The sequence below is a fragment of the Hemicordylus capensis genome, chromosome 1 (genome assembly GCF_027244095.1).
Source record: "Hemicordylus capensis ecotype Gifberg chromosome 1, rHemCap1.1.pri, whole genome shotgun sequence".
NCBI lineage: Eukaryota > Metazoa > Chordata > Lepidosauria > Squamata > Cordylidae > Hemicordylus > Hemicordylus capensis.
In genome coordinates this window covers 149962503-149976857 of record NC_069657.1, presented here as the reverse complement: position 1 = coordinate 149976857, position 14355 = coordinate 149962503, and the positions used below count along the sequence as shown (strand labels likewise).

Genomic DNA, 14355 nt, shown 5'->3' with positions numbered 1-14355 from the left:
GCCCCTAGTTCCCCCATCTCCCCACATCTTTTCATGCTCCCCCAGCGGCCGGCTGTGGTGGGGGTGGAGTGGTTGCCACCTCTCCCCCCACTCCATGGCCGGCCTTTCACTGGGCTGCCATTTCTCCCCCACTGTCCCGTCGCTAATTGGCAGCTTTCTTGTGAGAGCTGCCACATATGGAATCAGCGACGAGTGCGTTTATGAGAATTAGAGATAGATAATTGGAACACTGCACCGAAAATTGATTAGGATTATCTAAGAAGGTGATAGGGAAGAATGTCCTGAGGGCAGGTGATGCTGTTCCATTGTTGAAGCTATGTCTGTCATGGCCTATTTTGTGCTTGCTTATCAGGCTACCTGGGATCTCCCATGTAAGCTGTTTAGAGTTGCCTGAAGAATAATGGGGTATTGTATACAATTATAAATTTTATAATGTATAAAAAATTAATGAGGAAAGTGACTAAGAAATAACCACTTGCTCCTGACAATACATTGCATATGATGATTATTAATTTAGGTCAGGAAGGGACTAGACAAATTAAGAGAAATGGCTGTGGTGCCTAACAAGCAGCATTTCCAGATAACAATTTCTTGTGCTGTTGGTTTGTGTGTGCATTGCGCACGGAGGTAATGCCCAGAACTTCATATATTTTGCATTAAATACATTAATCCAGTAGCTAATTCTTCCATAGTCTGTGCCAAGAAAACCAGAATGACTGTGTGTGTGTGTGTGTGTGTGTGTGTGTGTGTGTGTGTGTATGTATATGTATATGTATATATACACACCCACACTCCCATTAAGTAAATTTATTTAGTATATGTTCTGTTTATCATGCTGAGGGGCAAGGAGCTATCTAGAGTACTGAAGCCCTGATAAAGGAAATCCAGGTTAGCACTCCACTAACTTCTCATATTATTCTCAGTGGTGGCCATGCACTTCAAGCCCATTTTGGCAACCTTAAGAACTAGAAACGACTTGTGCATCAACTTAAAACAACAGCAAAACCCTAAATGAAAGCTGGATTTTCAAGAAGCGAAGTCCCCATGGTCAGTACCAGATCATACTCTTGCCTGATAGAATTCTGGATCCAGATATGTATAGGCAGTATCGTAGCCCATAAGCTCCATTCATTCCAATCAGACTGGGATGCTGTCTTTTGGCAGTGTCCTTTTCAATTTTAGGTTGGTCCCTTGCAGCATTTTATTTAACCTGTTTGGCGGGGGGGTGGGGGTGGCATCAGGACATCAGGCAAAAAAGTGGCAGATGGGAGCATTTTTAAATGCTATTCTGGTTGCAAGTTTTCAAAATAGAGTGTACTGGGTTATTTATTTATTTATTTACACAACCAAGGTTCCCAAAGTGACTTACAAAGAAAGATAAACAAGACATAAATAAGATTGTCCCCTGTCCACAAAGGGCTCACAATCTAAAAATGAAACATAAGATAGTCACCAGCAACAGCCACTGGAGGGATGCTGTGCTGGGGCTGGATAGGGCCAGTTGCCCTCTCCCTGCTAAATATAAGAGAATCACCACTTGAAAAGGTGTCTCTTTGCTCAGTTAGCAGGGGCATTTTGTGTCTCAGCTGATTGGGAGGCCTGGAATTTCTCTTCGGCTAGCAGCAGGCAAAGCCCTGAGAAACTTGTGCTCTATTCAGTGCCAAAAATAGCAATGAGATATCCAGTTAATGCAGTAGCAGTGGGTATTGCCAGAAGCTTGATCCTCATTCCTCACTGCATCAAAAAACAACCACCAAAACGCCCCCTAGCAGGCACCATGAGACCTGGTTTCCAGTGCTCTAGGGATGGAAGGCTGGAATGAGCTACATGTCCAAAGTGAAGATGTAATCCCATCCCACTGAAGCCACTGGCAAAATGCCCTTTGATCTTAATGGTTCTGGATTGCACCCTTAGCCACATGAACTGTGAGTACATACAGTATGTACTTGTCACAATTGTCCTGCAGAGATTTTGGGGAGTTCTTCTAAAGTAAAAAAAAGTACTTTATTCTTTTGTAAGTATACATGACTGAATTTTCCTCCAGTGCAGCAATAATAATGTTAATAGCCCAGTTATGTACAGTTCACCTATAATCTTTATTTTGTTCCACTAAATTCCTGTTGTTGTTTTACATGAGAAACGTGTGTGTGTGGTGTGTGTACAAAGGACAGACTTGTCCACATTTATTTTTTTAAATTAAAGGTCTCTTGACTCTTAACGGTTTACTCACAAACCACCAAAAGATCTGGGAAAGGGACCACAGCTTGGTGCTAGAGGTTATGCGTTGCATGTACAAAGTCCTAAATTCTTTCCTAGTAAGTCCCTCTAAAGTATTTTGAGTAGTGGAGGCCTCTGAGAGCCTGATGGAGAACTGTTGTCAAGGTAAACACTAGCCTCATCCTAAACACTACCCTAAATGAATCGTCTGACTGATCTGATATAAAGAAGATACCAAAAAGATTGCCCTGAAAAAGCTTCCTTCTCTCCCATATGCTGTCACTGTCAGAATATTGGCTTTAAAGTCCCTCTGTTAGCTGAAATGGCAAAAAATGAGAACATGCCTAACCATGTTTGCATGGAGATGAGAGTGAGTGTTAGAGTAATTACCTATTCCCATGTGAATGTGTTTAGGATCTGGGTACAAGGCTTCCCACACAAAGTGTAAATCACAGCTGCAAATATGCATATTTCATTCTCGGTGCATAGTTTGTTTTTGTTAAGACCTTGTAAGCAGAGGACTAAACTGCAAGTGTCGATGTGTGCTTGATACTGGCTTGTAGAGAAGGTTAAACAGACCTTTGACAGAACAAAACACTAGGCCTGAGAAGCATATTTGAATCTTATTGATATACTTATTGTGCAGGGTCAGAACTTGGGAGACACTTTTGATCTGCCAGTTCTGGATGGGGTCACACTTCCCCAGAAGGAACAGGTATGCAGTCTGGGGGTGCTTCTGGACACAAACCTTGCCCTGGTGTGTCAGGTTGTGACGGTGGCCAGAGGTGCTATCAGCTTCAGCTGATAGGCCAGCTGCATCCATTTCTTGAAAGCAATGACCTCAGAACAGTGGTACATATGCTGGTGAACTCCAGCTTTGACTACTGCAATGTGCTCTGTGTGGAGGGCTGCCTTTTGTACATAGTCCAGAAACTGAAGATGGTACAGAATGCAGCAGCCAGGTTGGTTTCTGGGTCATCTTGAAGAGACCATATTACTCCTACATTACAAGAACTATACTGGCTACCAGCAAGTTAGGCAGAATACACAAAATATACTGGCTACCAGGCAAAATACAAGCTGCTGGTTATAACCTATAAAGCCCTAAACACAGCTTAGGCCCTGGATGTTTAAGAGAAGGTCTGCTTCACTATGAGCCCCACCACCCATTGAGATCATCCAGAGACGCTGATCTGCAGTTGCCACCAGTTTGTCTGGTGGCTACACAGGGATGGGCCTTCTCTGTTGTTGCCCTGAGACTCTGGGATGCGCTCCCTGCTGAAAGTTCTTCATAGCTCTTGTCCTACCTCTATGGCTCACAGAAGCAGAATAATTTATGTGCAATAATAAGCTATGCAGATTTGCATAGGTTATGAATTTCATAACCTTTTGAGTTTGCTTGGTTTTGATTTTGTTTTTTAAGCACAGCATATGTGTAGTCCTGGCTTTAGCCTGTATACCAGCAAGAACATGGAATATTATCAGGCTGCAGTGTCTTCCTATAGCTGCCTTTTTCAACAGCTCACATTACCAAAGGGACTGTGGATGGGGGCACGAATATCTAAAACAGGCTCTAATACAGCAGTGCTTATCTGAAAGCTGCACTTTCTAAGCTTGAATGTACTCTACATATGCTCAGAGGCACTAATTACTTCCAGGTGTTTCAGAAAGGATCCTTGGATAGAAAACAGAGGTGAGTTCTGACTTAATTTAGGCTCTGGGTGGGAGACAAGGGGAAAGGGCTTCTGCAAGGACCTATATTGTTGCTGGCTATATTACGTGCTCCTCTTGTTCCCTGGCACCAAGCTTCCACCATCTTGAGTTACCAACAGTTCCTTTATAATTAATGGATGGCATTCAGTCAAGCAGCAGTCTGATTGGTACGAAACAGATGCCATGGGCAGCAGTGTGCTTCCCTGTGCCTTGAAAACTGTACATCCATAGTGGGCATTGTCATGAATCTGTGGGGAGTGGTCAGTCATCTTGAGTTTCTGTTCCCTGCTTTGCTTGCTTTTCAAAGTGGCACCAGTAACAAGCCAGCCTTAACAGTCAGGTTTCAGACCTGTATAATATACAGTGTTTCAGTCATTCATAGGGCATGAAGCATTTTTAGGGGCTCTCTCCCCTCAAGTCCCCCCTTTCACTTTAGTTCTTGGGTTGAGTTCTGCACTGAATCTGTGCAGGGAACTTCCTGAAATTCCTTGTCCATGTTAGACTCTGAGGCTGATTCTCATGCTCATGTGATGATTTTATCACTTGATAACCCACTGCTGAACATCTGAACACTTAAACTGCTTCTATTGAAAAATACTGATCTGGATTTCAATTTGTGTGAGTGGAATTATGCTCACACAAGGAGCTTTCCTCCTCCTGTTCTCCCTACTGCAGCCTAGAAAAGCCACCCTTGTGGTTTCAAGCAACTCGGCAGAACGACATAGGATATTTGCAGGGGGAGGAAGAATCTGCAGAAATCATGCACCTTCTGTGAACATCACTCTGCTCATGCAAGTCTGAATCTAAGCCACCGTATTTGAGGAAATATATGAAAGGTGTATCAGTAGTGTTTGACCTGTTCCAGATGTTCCATGTATGCCATAAGCGACCCTAAGTCCTCCTTGTTGGGAAAAAAATCACTTTTTACAATTCTAAGGTGCCTGATTCTCAGCATGTGGTGTTCTCTTTATGACAGACACAGAGATGTCCGCTTCATTCAGAGGGTTACATTGCAGTGAAAGTCAATAATGCTTTCCTATGTTTCTAGCACCAGCTCATGTCCTGGGTTCTGAGAACATGAGTCAGCTTTCAGGTTACATATTAAAATTACAGGAAAAGCAACCAACTCAGACTGTTTGGCCTATGGCTGCAATAAAAGCACTTGACTGACTGAACCAGAGCAAGGGAAGAATTCCACTCACATAAGGGGTGTGTACAATTTTCATTAATCCTATCTCACTTGAAGCTAGGGGAAATCCTCAGGAGCAGACTGGGGGATGTAGAGGGCAGCAGAGAGAATGGCAACAGTTGCTTCCCACCTTTGTGTGAGTGAAACTACTTCCATTTGTAGAAGTACTAGTCTGCCTGCTGCCTAATTATTAGCAAATGGTCTTAAGTGGCTCATACACTCTTGAGTAAGGAAAGTGCACATCCTGTGTTCCCCAAACTATTTTTAAATAAAACCACTGTTTCAAAAGTTGAGAGAAGCATCTTTCCCAACAGTCTTGTTTAATCCTTTCAGCAACTACTTCTAAATTCAGTGGTTTCCAGTCCCAGGAAGTTTCTCAACAAGTAGTTTCACTGTAGGGCTATAGTGCTCCTGGAAGTCAAAGGATGAGCTCTCTTAATAAAGTCTGGCAGTGGCTGACATATTGAGGAAAACTACTCAAAGTAGTCCTATTGAAATTAAAGGGATAAGAATTTATCAACTTGTCATTTAATTTAAATGGGGCTGCTTTGAGAAATTTTCTTCAGTAGTATTTTTATTTATCATACTTTTATACTGCCTGATATGTACATCTCTAGGCGGTGTACAAAATTTGAAAAACACAGATTAAAATACACAAGACACAATAAAAAGTATAAAACAGTTATTAAAACAAATTCTTAAAATTAATTCTAATTAAAAGCTTGCGAGAACAGGAGAATCTTGAGGGTCTTCCTGAAAACAAACAGAGAAAGAGGTGCTCTTATTTCAGCAGGGAGCATATTCCAGAGCTCCGGGGCAGCCACAGAGAAAACTTGGTCCTGAGTTGCCACCAAATGAGTCGGTGGCAACCATAACCGGACCTCTCCAGAAGATCGTAACAGGTGGCAGGGTTCATAACAAAGAAGGCACTCTTTTATATAGCCTGGACCCAAACTGTTAAGGGCTTTATAGGTAATAACTAGCTCTAAGTATGTCAGTCAGCCTCTGTCTCTAATTTAAGGAAAACTTTATTTTTAACAGACAATAAACCTTTTTTATTTGACAAATTCTAGCTTTGATATTCTAAAAGGTTTTTACAAACCAGAAGTTAGGTGGTCATAAAACTTCAATATCAAATACAATAGCACGGGGATATTAATCCCAATCCATGTCCTTAAATTTTTTATTGGTCACATTTGTAGCGCACCAGTTTGTAGCTGAAGGCGGGGTATTGTTTCTCCTCACAATTAGCATCTCCATTAAATAAGATTGAGCAGATGGTGAAGACCATAGCTGGGGTGGACTTAAACCCAGGTCCTGAGTCTAGTTCAAGTCCCACACGCGCTATTTACCGTACCACATTGTCCTTTGATAGTGAAAACGAAACTTGTAAATTTCTCAGTTGGTTTTTTCTTCTTAAAATCCTTTCATTCAAAGGGAATTTGTCATTCAAATATTATGACTTTGTATTTAATTGCCTTGGTTTTCTCATCACATGTCTCCCTTAAACTAAGCGCCACTGACCTAACAGCTTCTCCCTGGAGAATCACATCCAACATTAATACGCCGCCGAATATGATTGCAGATGTAATGTAAACTGTGTGCTGATCCTGATGCAGCTTAAATCTCTCTGAGTAACCTCACATGCTCAAACCAAATGTCTCTAATCCTCTTCCTTCAGTGTGTGACAGTAGTCACAGCTGCTGAGTCCAAAGGGCCTGTGTTAAATGAGCTTTACTGGTTTATTGCTTGACATATATGGTCTATATTTCATGACAGCGAGGAGCACCTCTCCATATACTTCCTTCCTTCAATGTGAATACTCATGGTACTACTCAGCATATGAGTAGTAATCAAGTTAGTGGGGTGGGAATTTATCTTGTAAAGTATGAATGGTGATGTTACAAATAGGCTTCTTGGTCATAGGGACATAAGTACTACTTGGCTGGATAGGACCAACGGTCTCTCAAGTCCAGCATCCTGGATCTCCCAGTGGCCAGCTAAATGCCTTTGGGAAGCTCACAAGCAGGGCGCACACAATGCTAAAATAACTCAAAAGTATGTGAGCTAACTTAGGCACAAACTACATAAAAGAGCCCCTCCACTCTTGAAGTGCACTAACCACGTTATCACAAGTACAGTCTCCTCAAGATTGAGTTCAGGGGAACATGTTCTAGTTTGAAGCAGAAGACGCTGTGCAGAGTACTGACTGCCTAGAATGTCAGAGACATCTCAAAGCACCCTTGCAAACAACAACAACAAAAATCAGCTTAAAATTTATTTTTAAGAGAAGGTTGGCATGGATATTATTCATTTGTTAGTTATTGCTGATTAAATGAATAAGAACATAAGAACAGCCCTGCTGGGTCAGGCCCAAGGCCCATCTAGTCCAGCATCCTGTTTTGCACAGTGGCCCACCAGATGCCACAAGAAGCCTACAGCAGGAGTTGAGTTCGTGCCCTCTCTCCTGCTGTTATTCCCCTGCAACTGGTACTCAGAGGCATCCGGCCTCTGTGGGAGGGGCCAGACTTGTGGGACTTGTGGTCAGACATGAGGGGCCAGACATGTGGGAGGGGCCAGACTTGGAGGGGAAACAGCATTCACTCTGGAGACAGGTACACTACATGTGTCATGTGATCAGCAGAGGGAGGGGTGTGAGGAAAGTCTGTTGCTCCCGTTTTTATGGACCTCTGTGTGTATTCTTATTCCTAACCATGTCAAACATTTGGGAGAAATGCAGCAAATTGTTTTAACAACCAGAGATCAAGCCTTCTTCTTGCCTAGTTCCGCACGCAGCTGGGGTTGCAAAGACTGAGGACAGTTGGGCATTCAACTAAAGGACAAAATGTACCTCTTTAACCCTTCTTTTAAAAAGAAATGAATAGGAGTCTGGTATTGCCATGTTCCTATTGGCCATTCCTCCCAGGTTTGCAGAACATCCATATGTTTGTACGTCTGTTTGTCTGACACATTTTTATACTGCCCAAAACTTATATCTCTGGATGGTTAGTAAAGATCACTACATTATTAGATTACTAAATCTAATATCTGACAGGAACAGGGCTTAATTTCACAAGTGGACAGCTATAAACATGGAAATTGTATTTATTCCGAGAGATCTGTATACTGAGATTCAGCATGTGAACAGGGATCCTTAAGACTTAACTATTCATGAGATAAGAGGAAAGTAATTAGGAAGTGAGCATTAACCTTGACACTATTAGCCTTTGATGTAGGATTTGTCAAGGAATATTCCCATTAAATTGAGATCTACAGTGGGGAAGGCTGCTTGCTTATTGTGATTTTTTTTTTAAAAAAAATACTTGTATACATATACAGCTCTCCACACATTATGTTCAATATCTTCCTATCTGTACCTTGAATTTGAGGGGGCCTGGCTGTACCCAAGTTCAATTTTAAAGTTAACACATGTAGAGTCATCCATACTAAAGCACATAATGGTAAAGTGTGCCGTCAAGTTGGTGCTGACTCCTGGTGACCACAGAGCCCTGTGGTTGTCTTTGGTAGAATACAGGAAGGGTTTACCATTGCCATCTCCTGCACAGTATGAGATGATGCCTTTCAGCATCTTCCTATATCACTGCTGCCCGATATAGGTGTTTCCCATCATCTGGGAAACACACCAGCGGGGATTCGAACCAGCAACTTCTGGCTTGCTAGTCAAGTCATTTCCCCCGCTGTGCCATTAGGTGGCTGCAAAAGCATGTACATACATCATAATGTCTGAATTGGGTTAAATCTCACAGATGGTTCTTGTAATGTATGGGGCAAATACCTGGCAGCTGCTTTGTTTTTTTTAGCATTGTGGTTATGCCAAAGATTATGTCATCTTTGATGCATATGATGGCTTTGAGTAGAAATATTAATATTAATAGAGCCAGTGTGGTGGAGTGGTTAGAGTGCTGGACAAGGACCAGGGAGACCCGAATTCAAATCTCCATTCAGCCATGAGACTTGCTGGGTGACTCTGGGCCAGTCACTTCTCTTTCAGCCTAACCTACTTCACAGGGTTGTTGTGAGGAGAAACTTAAGTATGTAGTACACTGGAGAGCAGGATATAAAATGTAAAAAATAATAAATAAATAAAAACAAATAATCAAAAGACCTTCTTATGTCACTGGTAGAACAAAGGGGTTTACAAAATAAAACAAATCCCACAATAGAAACTCCACAGCAAAAGGATGCCACCTTTCCCAGAGGAAAAGAAATATTGTTCATTGGCTCATTTATAGGTAGTGATTCATTTTAATATGTTCATTGCTGAGACAGACCTACAACAATCACTTCCCTCAACAAGCAAGATGTCAACCTTAGAGCATTCCTAACTGTTGTAGCTGATCAGGGGTAGAAGGCAGCTGGTTAGACAATTGCCCTCTTTCCAAAATAGGGCATGTTTTGAAAATACATGATGCGCCAACCTTGCTGAAGGCCAACCTCGGCAGCAGGTCTGGGTCTGTTCAGTGCTGCCTGGACTGGTGGAACCTGCCTTGAGTTGCATCAGAGAGAAAAAGTGGGGTAGAACGGTAATATATTCACTGCCTTGGGAGTAATGCTGACTGCTGAGGTTGTGGGAGAGTTAACGGGAGCTGGGAGATATTCCTCATGGTCTTTGCAAGGGAAAGACTAACCTCGTCAGTCAGCATGGGTGGGAGAAGCTGGGTGTTGGGGAAGGTAATGCTACGAGAGCAGGACTGACCTCCCACCTCCGGATTAGCTGCAGGGCAGAAGCTGCTACCCATCGGAGCAGCTTCTTGATGACAAGAAGTGAGTCTTTGGCTCTGTGCCTTTAAGTGGGGAAGCAATGCACTGGGCAGGGCTGAGCGGCTGGCTGTCAGCTCGGGATTTCCCCCCTCCTTAGTGCAAGCTCAGCGGCTGCGTCAGTTGCTGCAGCCCCAAGTGCCAACAGCAGGAGGTGGCAGGACAAGTCAGGTCCCCCAAGCCCCCATGCCACCCCAAGAGCTGGCGATACCTTGCAAGAGTGGGGCCCTCCTCCTCCAGCTCTAACATCCTCTGTCCACGGGTAAGATTTCTGAATTGTAAAGACCTCCTCCACAGTGCATCTAGGAGAGCCTGGGACTGGCTGCTGCTGCTGCTGCTGCAGTGCTCACAGAGAGCGAGACACAGACAGGAGGAGGACCAAGTGCTTGAAGAGGAACTAGGAGAAACTGCTGAATTTGTCCAAGTGCTGCTGGACGCCAATATGCTTGGAAGTCGCAGCACCCTCTATTCCTGGAATCCTCTGACCCTAATTCCGTATGTATGAGGTTGGTTGGCTTTGGTGGTAAGGCAAAAGGACTTCTGTGTGTGTTGAGAACTGTTCTCTTTTAAAGATTGTTTCTCCTGTTCCATGGCTAAGCCACAGCCCAGAAAACAGGCTTTGGTGAGTCTTGCAGGCAGAGACATTAAGCTTTAGGAAGCGGGTGGGAGGGGGGATTTGCTACAACATGAACTCATCGGCAAATGTATGGCCGTAGCTGTAGATATGAGCTCAAAGTGTCTGCATGTTTACTCCGTACATGTCATTTGATATAGGGCAGCATGGCAGATATCTTTGTTGCACTGTCATTTAAAATTACCCTTACTGAATTTCCTACTGTTGGAGGCAAAAACGGACAAAATATAGGTGAGGCTATTATGTATCAGGGAGGGGTAGACTGTTTACTAAAAGGAAGTCCCTGCAGTCTGGGCATTAGTACATCAAATAGCCTGAGGCGCTGGCACTGGCCACAAGGGGACAGGGTCCATTTGATTAATTTCTGTTCATTTTACTTCATGGCCACAAGGGATAAGGTAGCAATTCCTCCGAGAAGATATCTGCCCTTTCTTTTTCTCTGTTTGTGTGCGATTTATTTTTTATCACACCGTGTGAGAGTATGCATGCACATATTTGATTGGGATTTTAGTCAATCATAAAAGTGCCTTCACCAATAAAATGCTATCTCAAAGAGGGAGGTTATGATGTGAGAGATTAACTCCATGAATGAGAGTTTTATAGGTGAAAGCTGAAGTTTTTAGAAGTTGGTTAGGCTGGCTGCCGCTTAAATATCCATAACAGGTCATTCCATTGATTCCTGCCTTGTGTATGCTTTTAAAAATTAACACCAAACCAGAAAATAACTTCAGAGGATGGCATGCAACACACAAAGGTTTGGGGAACTGGAGCTGGGATCAATGGGAAAGGAATAACTGGAATTTCCTTGAGGAATAAAGCTTGCTGGGATTTTCAAATCCTCTGAGAGGGAAGGAAAAAATATAATCCTGTGACCCAGGATCCTAAGCAACTACTACTTGCTTTCCATGCACAATGTGACGGGGATGGATCTGTCGCTGCGTGGCAGAGCCTCTGTTTGGAATGCGGAAGGTCCTAGGTTCAATCCCTGGCACTTCTAGATAGGGCTGGGAAGATCCCTGCCTGAAGAGCTGCTACCAGTCCAGGTAGACAATACTGAGCTAGATGGAGCAGTAGTGGTATGAGACAGCTTCCTACGTTTAATGTGCACACTCATTTAGATTTCAGCCTGGTGTTACTCATGTTTATTCGGAAGCAAGCCTTGTTGATTTAAATGGGACCTATTTCCAAGTAAGCTGCATACCACAGTGTTCAATGGCTCTGCCACTGCGCTTCCTATTTAACACAAAGTGAGCTTGTCTAAGGACATGCAGTAAATCAACCCAGGTCTCCCTGATCCATGATTAGCTCTCTACAGGTAGACCCTGGATCTCCATAGGAGAAGGGGGGAGCTTCATTGTTTTGCCTCTGCAAGGTATTGAGCAGCAGCAGACAGAAGTTTTAAGGAACACTGAAAACACGTAAGAACACTTTCTCATTCGTCTCCAGCCCCTCTTACCAAAAGTTGTTTCTTCCGGTGCAGACAGTGGGAATGGTAGCACAGAACTCTATTTGAGACGAGGCACAACACTGGCTGATAAGGTGGGACGGTTTCTGTTCAGGTAGGGACTGTGGGTAGGAGAATCCCAGGACTAGGGACCCTGAAGAACTGGTCATCAGAGTTCTGCAAGGCTTTACATTAGTCAGGTTCTCAGATCTTCTCTTATCTTGCCAAGTCTCTACTGCAGATGTCTCAAAGCTGTTTTTTAAAATCTTAATAAAGTGGTGTGTTTTTTTGTACAGTGGCAGTGTATGCAGAAGTCACTAGAAAACCTCTGGCTAAAGGGCAGGAGAGACTATACTTTCCACATAACAACGGAGACTTAACTTTTTTATTTTATACCTAAGCAGGAGCACAGTATTTTATTGTATTTTTAAAAAGCTGTACGTACACAGGGACCCTCCTCCTTCCGGGATCCACTGCCTAGCCCATCATATGAGATTGCGTGACTGGTCTGTTGGAAGTGAAGGACTTTGCGCTATCTCTTGTCTCAATGACAGTGGAGGACAGACTAATGAGTCAGAGGGCTAGAGGGTCAAGACATTGGTCATCCCTTCTCTACTGCTCTGATGCTATCCTTTGGAATGTAGATTGCTACTCTTAGGGACTAACTTCCTTCCTTCCTGCTTTACACTTCCTCTTAGGAACATAGGAAACTGCCATATACTGAGTCAGACCATTGGTCTATCTAGCTCAGTATTGTCTTCACAGACTGGCAGCGGCTTCTCCAAGGTTGCAGGCAGGAATCTCTCTCAGCCCTATTTTGGAGAAGCAAGGGAGGGAACTTGAAACCTTCTGCTCTTCCCAGAGCGGCTTCATCCCCTGAGGGGAATATCTTGCAGTGCTCACACATCAAGTCTCCCATTGAGATGTAACCAGGGCAGACCCTGCTTACCTATGGGGACAAGTCATGCCTACTACCACAAGACCAGCTCTCCTCTCCTAGTCCTCTCTCTAGTTCTTCTCTTCCTGTTCCTTCTACCATGCAATATGCAAGCTCCTCTCCCTGCACCATGTGTGCAGAGATGCAGAATCCATCTGCATCCAGCTAGCTAGCTAGATTAGAGATCCTAACTCCTCACTTTCCTATCTAGAATGGAGTTCTTAATAAATACCATTTATATTGATTTGAAACTGTGAACTGGCTCCAAGTTACTTTACTCTCAGCATACACGCATGTCTAACTAAATTCCGCTCTGTTGTGCCTCTGTGCACTCTGCTATAATGAAAAAGGTTTTCTCCTACCAGGGAGAATTCCCAAGATGGTCCCCCTTTCCTTCTGAGTAGGCAAAGAGAGGAGGGGTAGCTGCTCCCTTCTACAGGGATTGAATTATTCTGACAAACCACAGAGGAATGAAATATTAGCCCATGATCCTGAGGTTGGTTCTTGGTTCCCAGTTCCTAATTCATCACAGAGACAAAGGAGATGACCCCATTCTTTTCTGTACCTCTCTTTGCATCTTCAGATCTGCATCTCTTTAGACTTGTTCACAGAATCAAGTTTAAAGATTGTCTCACTGGAATAATCCCTGAAATAGCAGCCTCTAACACAAAGCAACCTGTCCCTTTAATCTTAATGGGACTACTCTGAATAATTTTCCTCATTGTGTCAGTCACTGTTTTATTCAGGGGAGATACTAGATACTGTATTTTACCTGAAGCCAATGCTAGGTTTTTTTCTAAGTTATTTGATAGAATGGGGGAGGGGTGCTATCTTAAATTCAGAGTCATCTTAAATACAGGTACAACCTGTATTTAACCAGATTTTTTTTTATGGGAGTTGTCTTAAATGTAGAGTCCTCCTCCTTTTAGGTACAGGTACAACCTGTATTTTTAAGGGGTTTCTAACCCATGCAAAGAACCATCTTTTAAAAGTGGTGATTCTCTTCTATTTAGCAGTGAGAGATCAACTGGCCTAATTCACCCCCAGCACAGCATTCTTCCAGTGGCTGTTGCTGATTTCTGCCATGTGTTTCTTTTAGATTGTGAGCCCTTTTGGCACAGGGAACTATCTTAATTATTATTTGTCTGCATAAACCACTTTGGGAACTTTTTTTGATAAGCAGTATATAAGTAGTAGTAAGGGGATTGTCTTAAATTCAGAGTCATCTTCTATCCAGGTAAATATGGTAACCAGGACAGGCCCTGGTAAATAGGGACCCGTGGAACAGATGAATAACTGATGGTACAAACATCTATCAGCCCTCTTATCAGAGGCGTAACTATGGGGGGGCAGGGGGGGCACGTGCCCCGGGCGCCATCTTTTCTGGTCACGTGGGGGGCGCCACCATGACCAAATTTTTTAACATTTCTTAATTTTTTTTG

At 43.3% G+C, this 14355-nt stretch overlaps 1 protein-coding gene across 1 annotated transcript in view; it reads left to right on the top strand.

The window, feature by feature from the left end:
* Positions 1 to 10008: 10008 nt before the first annotated feature.
* Positions 10009 to 14355, top strand: part of PLCD4 (phospholipase C delta 4) — a 56100-nt gene continuing 51753 nt past the window's right edge. The window contains exon 1 of the mRNA XM_053286133.1: positions 10009 to 10393. The gene's annotated coding sequence lies outside the window, so the exon portion shown is untranslated. The remainder of the gene's footprint in view (positions 10394 to 14355) is intronic.